This window comes from Podarcis pityusensis, assembly GCF_964106645.2.
Source record: "Podarcis pityusensis genome assembly, chromosome: 4".
In the NCBI taxonomy this organism is placed as follows: Eukaryota; Metazoa; Chordata; class Lepidosauria; order Squamata; family Lacertidae; genus Podarcis; species Podarcis pityusensis.
Window position 1 is genome coordinate 5,058,505 of NC_138027.1, and position 8,594 is coordinate 5,067,098.

An 8,594-nucleotide genomic window follows, 5' to 3' on the forward strand; every position below is an offset into this window, starting at 1 on the left:
TCCCATGTCATGGTGTCTCTGGCATTTTATCTGGGGTGGATGAACACCCGAGATGGAGGTTTTTTATAGAATTGTAGGGCTGGAAGGGAGCAGAGGGTCATTTAGTCGCATCCACTGCTATGCAGGGATCACAGTTTTCTAAAGGGCCGTCGCCAAGATACTGACTGAGGATTGTGAAGGGGAGGAGGGAGACAGATTTCTTACCTCTTCTATTTTTAATAATAATAATAATAATTTATACCCTGCCCATCTGGCTGGGTTTCCCCAGCCACTCTGGGTGGCTTCCAACAGAATATTAAAATACAATAGTCTATTAAACATTAAAAGCTTCCCTAAACAGGGCTGCCTTCAGATGTCTTCTAAAAGTCTGGTAGTTGTTGTTCTCTTTGACATCTGGTGGGAGGGCGTTCCACAGGGCGGGTGCCACCACCGAGAAGGCCCGTTGTTATGTGGTCTCGGCGGCTGCTCCCAGTCACCAGTCTAGCTGCCGCATTCAGGTTTAGTTGTAATTTTCGGGTCACCTTCAAAGGTAGCCCCACGTAGAGCACATTTCAGTAGTCCAAGCGAGAGATTACCAGCATGCACCACTCTGGCCAGACAATCCATGGACGGGTAGGGTCTTATCCTGCGCACCAGATGGAGCTAATAAACAGCTGCCCTGGACACAGAATTAACCTGTGCCTCCATGGACGGCTGTGAGTCCAAAATGACTCCCAGGCTGCGCACCTGGTCCTTTTGGGGCACAGTTACCCTATTCAGGACCAGGGAGTCCTCCACACCTGCCCGCCTCCTGCCCCCCCAGAACGGTACTTCTGTCTTGTCAGGATTCAGCCTCAATCTGTTGAATGCGTTTATACCCCACCTTTTTCTGCAAGAGGTTGCTTTCATGACTCTGAACCTCCTTCCAACATTGCACTTCTGTGATTCCCTGCCTTTGTTGCTTTGCGGGAGCAAATTCATGGTTTAACCGGTGACCTGTGGCTGAGCAGTGATTTGGGCAGAGTGACCTGTATGCGTCCCTTTCTGTGTTCCCACACGCCGTGGGATCATGTTTGCTCCTGCGGAGGCAGTTTCTGGGCCGCCCAAGAGCTGAGATCCTCTCCCAACGTGTTTTCATCCTGGCTTTTTCCTCTTGCACTGAACATTGCAAGTATCCTTTCTTTTTATTATTGTTAGGATTCAAATGCATCCATTAACGCCAGAGCAGCGGCTGCTTCTGCAGCTAATGGAGAAGAGTCTCTTCCACTGTGTCAGTTCCCAAGGCTCCATTAGTCTCCCTGGGCTATTATGCATCCATTTGCCGGGGGGGGGGGGGAGAGGAGGAGATGATGGTGCGGGGATCCCATGTCCCTTTTAAGGGAACAGAAGAGAGAGCAGCATTGCAAAGCTGGTAAGAGGGAGGTTTCTCTTTGGAAAGAACTTTGTTATTTATTGCATTTCTATCCTAGCTTTTCTTCCAAGGAGCTCACAGCAACCCTGTGTGGTAGGATAGGCTGAGAAGCACTGACTGGCCCCCAGGGTCACAGCCAGTGAGCTTCATGCCCAAGTGGAGATCTGCACCCGGGTCTCTCCCAGGTCTCTAACCATTGCACTGCACTGCCTGTCGTGAAATAATACAGAACAGGGACTTGGCCTTTGCTATTTGTTCTGGATTCTGGGGCCCAGCCCAGGATGCAAGAACCAGAATCTGGAGAGTGTCTCTGAACATGTGCAAAGGGCATTTCCCTCCCTCCAGTTAAATAACTGCTGGCAGTGGCTCTTTGCAGGAGAGGTTTGCCTGTTTTTTGTTTTTTAAGCATCAGAATACTCATGGGGAAAACCAGAACTATTGCTTATCCCCACCTAAACGGGAAGGCAGGGGGCATTGTCCAGCGCAAATCAAAATAATGCAATGAAATCAGACCCTGTCCTGTGTTGCAATTAGTCTATGTTTCATTTTCATTTCATTAAAAAAATACTTTACAGTTCAGTGTTGTTTTTATTTTGAATTCTGTGGGGCCTTAATCTGGCTTTGAGGGCAGCAGTGCCTCTCAATAGCAGCTTCCGGAAGCTGCAAGAGGAGTGAATAATAGAATCATGGAATTGTAGAGTTGGAAGGGACCCTGAGGGTCATCTAGTCCAACCCCCTGCAGTGCAGGAATCTTTTGCCCAACGTGGGACTTGAATCCACAACCTTGAGATTAAGAGTCTCCTGCTCTTACCAGCTGAGATATTAATGGTGCTATTGAACTCAAGTCCAGCTTTTTATTTTTATTATTGCATTTCTACCTGCCCCCCCCCCGCCCTGCAGGAGTTCAAGGTGCCACACACGGTTCTCCCTCTTGCCATTTGATCCCTGCAACAGCCCTGCGAGGTAGGCTGGCATGAGAGACTGGTTTCATATTGCTTTTATTTTGAATTACACATATCATCTTTTCAGTACTTGGGGCCTTTCAAGGACTTAATCCAGCCCAGGAGGGTGGCAGTGCTGAATCCGAGGATCACGTCCCTTGACGTGCTTTGGCTGTGATTTCTGCGTTGCAGGGGGGTCAGACTAGATAACTCTTGGGTAGGGTTACCAGACATCCCCAGTTCCCGGAGACAGTCCCTGGGTTTGCAAATCTGTCCCTGGGAAACGTGGCAGCGGCAGCCTCAGCAGCCTGGTAGCGCACTTGGCTCTGGCTGCCACTGCCAAAGGGGAACTGGGGACATCCGGAGGTTTAGATCTCTTGCCCCCTCCCCCCTTTGTTTTGACTGATCTGGGGAAGCTCAGGAGTTTTGGGTGGAAGACCCAGGAGGGGCAGTGGGTGCACAGTTTCTCTGCCAGGCAAGGTGCAAAGCCCATCTTTTGCACCCTATGAAACATAAATGCACAGAGGTTTTTTTAAAAACTGGGCAATGGCTGGTCAGCCGCAACTCCTGAGCCTCCCCTGAATCTGTCAAAACAATGGGAGAAGAGGGCAGGAGACCAGGGAAGGCTTGGGAGTCACGGGTCAGCAGCACGCTGTTGCCCAGTTTTTTAAAAACTGCGCATTTATGTTTTACAGGGTGCAAAAGAAGGGCTTTGCACCTTTATACAAGATGCATGTGTGCTTGGGCCCAGGGTCTTTTGCCTCACCATCCCTGCTACTGACGCCCTGTTGCTACTCAGCTTCAAAAAAACACCCCGGATTCATTGTAAAAAACCTGGTAACCATACTCTTGGGGGCCCCTTCCAACTCCATCATTCTATGACCTGCCTGGATCTCTCGCTGCCTTTTCATTTCGGAAAAGAAAGCCTGGAGCCATGCTGACATTTACTGGGTTCAAGTGGGCAGGGAGAGAGGAGGCGGTGGAGGAAGAAGGAGGAGAGCGTTCGCATCACAATGGCCATCCTCGCAGGGGGAGCGTTTGCGCCCGCGAGACGGAAGGAGCAGGTGCAGAGAGGTTGCAGGCAATGAATGGACAAGAGGCGGAAGCGAGCCGGCTCCGTCTTGGGCTGGGAGTGCTGATCATTGTTCGAGATAATCGACGTGGGATGCCTTGGCAACCTTGAGATGGAGACGCGTGCGGGTACAAAAGAGCGAGAGGAATCCGCGCTCTGCTTCGAAGGCTCTTGAGGCGTCTCTGCGTAAGCGAGACCCGCTTCCGAAGGCCGGGGAACGAGTGCCAGGCAGGCTGTCCGTCGAGTGGGCGACAAATTAGTTTCCCTGCGACTTGTTCTGACTTTGTGCGTTTTCCTCCTTGAAGCAGAGCACGGGGGAGACCACGCAGAGAAGGGATGGCGCTCAATGCGACTGCAAACTCTGAGCTTGCGAGGGGGAAAGGGCCAGGGCAAGGAGGGCTAGCAATGGATCCAGGGCCGGATTTAGGTTTGATGAGGCCCTAAGCTCCTGAAGGTAATGTGGGGACACAGCATGGCCATAGGATCCATTCAGTGCCAGATTACTAAGCAAAACAATTTAAAGGGGGGGAAAAACCTGGATGTACATTTCTAAAATATAAGATAAAAAACAAATAAAATAAAACCTACACACAGCAATAGTGTTTTGTGTTGTGTAGGCTCCTATGGTGTAAGTCATGGGTAGGCAAACTAAGGCCTGGGGGCTGGATATGGCCCAATCGCCTTCTCAATCCGGCCCACGGGCGGTCCGGGAATCAGCGTGTTTTTACATGAGTAGAATGTGTCCTTTTATTTAATATGCATCTCTGGGTTATTTGTGAGGCATAAGAATTCGTTCATCCCCCCCAAAAAAATATAGTCCAGCCCCCCACAAGGTCTGAGGGACAGTGGACCGGCTCCCTGCTGAAAAAGTTTGCTGACCTCTTATGTAAGTCATGGGCCCTGCCTGCTAGCCTGCTCCCTAAATTATCACTGGTTTGCTCATTTCTATATATAGGGTGCCTACATTTTAAGTTAGAGCTTAATAATTATTTCACTATTAATATACTTCTTAATTGTATTTCAGTTCAACAATTACTTTGATAAAATACATATTGTGTTATGTGCAAATGGCTTTCGATACCTGTCAGGTCCATAAATTACCATATAGCATATATTCCACAATAAAAAAACAGCGACCATTTGTTGTTGACAAAGGACAGCGGGACATACAGTGGACGCTCGGGTTCCGAACGTGATTCGTGTGGGATGCACGTTCACAACCCGCAGCTGCACGGCTGTGCACGCGTGGGTTGCGATTCAGTACTTCTGCACATGCGCAAAGCGTGATTTAGCACTTCTGCACATGCGCAACCGCCGAAACCCAGAAGTAACCCATTCTGGTACTTCCGGGTTTCTGCAGTCCATAACCCGAAAAAACACAACCTGAAGCATCTGTACCCCGAGGTATGACTGCATAATTGAAACAAAGTAAAAAAAGTAAAAGGTAAAGGACCCCTGGATGGTTAAGTCCAGTCAAAGGCGACTCTGGGGTTGCGGTGCTCATCTCACTTTCAGGCTGAGGAAGCCGGTGTTTGTCCACAGACAGCTTTCTGGGTCATGTGGCCAGCAGGACTAAACTGCTTCTGGCGCAACGGGACACCGTGACGGAAGCCAGAGCGCACGGAAACACCGTTTACCTTCCTACCGCAGTGGTACCTATTTATCTGCTCGCACTGGTGTGCTTTCAAACTGCTAGGTTGGCAGGAGCTGGGACAGAGCAACGGGAGCTCACCCCGTCGCGGGGATTCGAACCGCCGACCTTCCGATCAGCAAGCCCTAGGCTCTGTGGTTTAACCCAAAACTATACTGAACTGTAAAATATTTTTTAATGAAATGAAATGAAACATAGACTGATTGCAACACAGGACAGGTCAGTGGTTTAGACCACAGAGCCACCTGCGCCTCGGAAACGGAAAATAGTAATACCCCCAGTGGGCAACAGAAAGGGATGGTTTTGGAGTAGCTTATGAACTTCCTGAGACATTATATCCGACCTCAGTCACTGAGACCATGCAGAAGAGCACTGTTAATTGTCCCCATGTTTGCAAAAGCCCAGCAGGACTCATCCAGAGATCAGGTGTTCAGTGTTGCTGGTCCCAGACTGTGGAATACTCTTCCAGCAGAGATGCGACAGGCACCCTCGCTTTTGACTTCCAGACGTCCAGATGATCTCTTTTTAAATTATGTGTTTCTTTTTTTTTAGAACACTGATTTGCGTTTTAACATCGGAAATTGCCCTGATGTGGCAGGAAAGAAATCCTCGCATGAATCATGGAGCGACTTTTCCTGCAATTTTTCTTGGGTTATTGCTGCAAATGTTCCTTCCGATGCAAACTGGGGGCACTGCTGAAATAGAGACACACGATGGTTTTGCAGCCCACTTGCAGGATCAACGTGACGTCAGGGAAGAAATCTTCAATGCGCCACAACTAAGGATCCTGCGCGGAGATTCATTTTCCTGCTTGGACTTCCTTTCTGAGCACGGGATTTGGCTTACTTGCGTGAGTCACCAGAATCTTCCTTTGCGAGGTGGCGGCTCACAGCCCACGCTGCGCAATGTCACATCACGAGGACATTTTATTTATTGTTTCCCAACATTTATGCACTGCTTGTTTGCAAAACCAAACCAAGCCCCAAAGTGGTTTGCAAGAAAGATAATACAGTAAAATTGCCCATAAGAAAGATTACCAGCGATAACTCAAGACTTTCAAAAAACTAAAATGACAACAGAACTAAAAGCAGATTAAAACTCACATCAACCTCCTGAACATCTGGGTAGGCTTGTCTACACAAAAACCCTGTTTTTAGCAGGTGTGTGAGTGGGGGGAAAGAACGGCGAAGGCACCTGCCTGATGTCAATTGGCAGGGAGTTCCAAAGTTCTGAGTTATTACAAAGGTGGAAGGGGTCTTATGTGCATCTGTGAGAGTGCCAGTTCTGTGGATCAAAGTGGTCGAGTTTGTGTATACAGTGGTACATCAGGTTAAGCTTAATTCGTTCCGGAGGTCCGTTCTTAACCTGAAACTGTACTTAACCTGAAGCACCACTTTAGCTAATGGGGCCTCCTGCTGCTGCCTCGCCACTGGAGCACGATTTCTGTTCTTATCCTGAAGCAAAGTTCTTAACCTGAAGCACTATTTCTGGGTTAGCGGAGTCTGTAACCTGAAGCGTCTGTAACCTGAAGCGTATGTAAACCGAGCTACTACTATGGAATAAGGAGATCTCACAGGTAAACTGTTCCCAGGTTGTTTTAAGAAGTGCTAGTGATTTGTGAATGAGACAGAATGGCAGGACTGGGTAGAGCCAGATTCTGAGCTATTAACTCTGCTATAAGCTGTAAATGGTAAGGTAAAGGTAAAGGGACCCCTGACCATTAGGTCCAGTCGCGGCCGACTCTGGGGTTGCGGCGCTCATCTCGCTTTATTGGCCGAGGGAGCCGGTGTACAGCTTCCCGGTCATGTGACCAGCATGACTAAGCCGCTACTGGTGAACCAGAGCAGCGCACGGAAACGCCGTTTACCTTCCCACCGGAGTGGTACCTATTTATCTACTTGCACTTTTTGGTGTCCTTTCGAACTGCTAGGTGGGCAGGAGCTGGGACCGAGCAACGGGAGCTCACCCCATCACGGGGATTCGAACGGCCAGCCTTCTGATCGGCAAGTCCTAGGCTCTGTGGTTTAACCCACAGCGCCACCCACGTCCCTGTAAACGGTATGTATGTGTGTGTGTGTGTGTGTGTGTGTGTGTGTATATATATATATATATGAACTAACCAATGTTATTCTTTTTAATGGTGGTGCTACATCTGGCGCGCAAGCGCATTATTTATTTCAGGCCCTGCTCTTCTTATTCATGGATCTGCTTCCTATCGCAAATTGCACGGGGAATATTGCTTTGCAAAAAGGAAGGAGGCAATCAATTAGACGCTCCCCTGCTTTCCGACAAATGCAAAAAGAAAGGGGGAATAGAAACCCGGCGAGGATTAAGTTGAAGAGCACAACCAAGGGAAGAAAATTGAAATAAGGACAAAGAGGAAAATTATTCTGGGTTCCTGGGGAAATGAAGCCTGCTGTTATTTCGGCGATGCATATTTTGCATAGAGAGCAGCGCTCCTTCCTTGCTTCCGCACAGAGATGTTTGTGAGCTGGCCCTTTCCAAAGGGACCTTGAAGTAACCAGGCAGAGGGCCTTCTTGGTAGTGGCGCCCGCCCTGTGTAACTCCCTCCCACCAGATGTCAAGGAAATAAACAACTGTCTGACTTTTAGAAAACATCTGAAGACAGCCCTGTTTAGGGAAGTTTTTAATGTTTGACGTTTTATTGTGTTTAATATTCTGTTGGGAGCCACCCAGAGTGCCTGGGGAAACCCAGCCAGATGGGCGGGGTATAAATAATAAATTACTACTACTACTACTACTACTACTACTACTACCCCCCACCCAAAGGGCAGGAAGCTGGCAAAACTCCCAGTTCATCTTGGACATAAGTGCCAGTCCCAACTTGAAACTTAGGATGGGATGACCTTTATTTTTTCCTCCCCAGGAGTTCAAGTTATTTTATTTTTGTGATATACAGAGTCTAAAAACCTCCCAAGAACCTTTTATGCGTCCTCCTCAGCAGCTGGCGCATCACCCCCCCCTTGGTGTTTTGGGTGTAGATGACCTGGGCTCTGTGATTGGACACCAGTTTGAATAGGCCTTTGCTGAGAAGCCAAGGAGCCTCGAATCTTCAGCCTTTCAAAGACCACAGCAGGTGTGATGAGTTTGTCGTTTGGCACCTCCTTGCACAGCTTGTTGTAAGTAGCTTTGTCAAACAGAACAAGGTTGTTCAGCTTGTCTCTTACTTTCCCTGTGGACCACTTCTTCTTCTTGGCTTTTCCACCAGACTTGTTGATGGGGTCCTTGTCCTTCTTGGCCGACTTGCCCGCGTCCTCCTCCTTCTTATCGTCCTTTGGTGGCATGGGGCAGTTGCTGCTTCACCCTCAGCGATTTCCAGCCAGAAAGGCATAGGATGACCTGTATGACAGGGAAGAGAGATTTCACAGAATCACAGAATTGTGGAGTTGGAAGGGAACCCAATGGCCATCTAGACCAACCCTCTGAAATCCAGGACTCACAGCTAAAGCATCCCTGATAGAAGGCCCACGAAGGAGAGTCCACCACCTTTCCAGGGGAGATATCATAGCCATCTTCCAG

General features: G+C 48.8%; 1 pseudogene across 1 annotated transcript; it reads right to left on the minus strand.

The window, feature by feature from the left end:
• Positions 1-7,942: 7,942 nt before the first annotated feature.
• On the minus strand, positions 7,943-8,386 carry LOC308475380 (small ribosomal subunit protein eS25 pseudogene; annotated as a pseudogene). Its single transcript has one exon. The product of its transcript is annotated as a small ribosomal subunit protein eS25 pseudogene (transcript).
• Between the last annotated feature and the right edge of the window lie 208 nt (positions 8,387-8,594).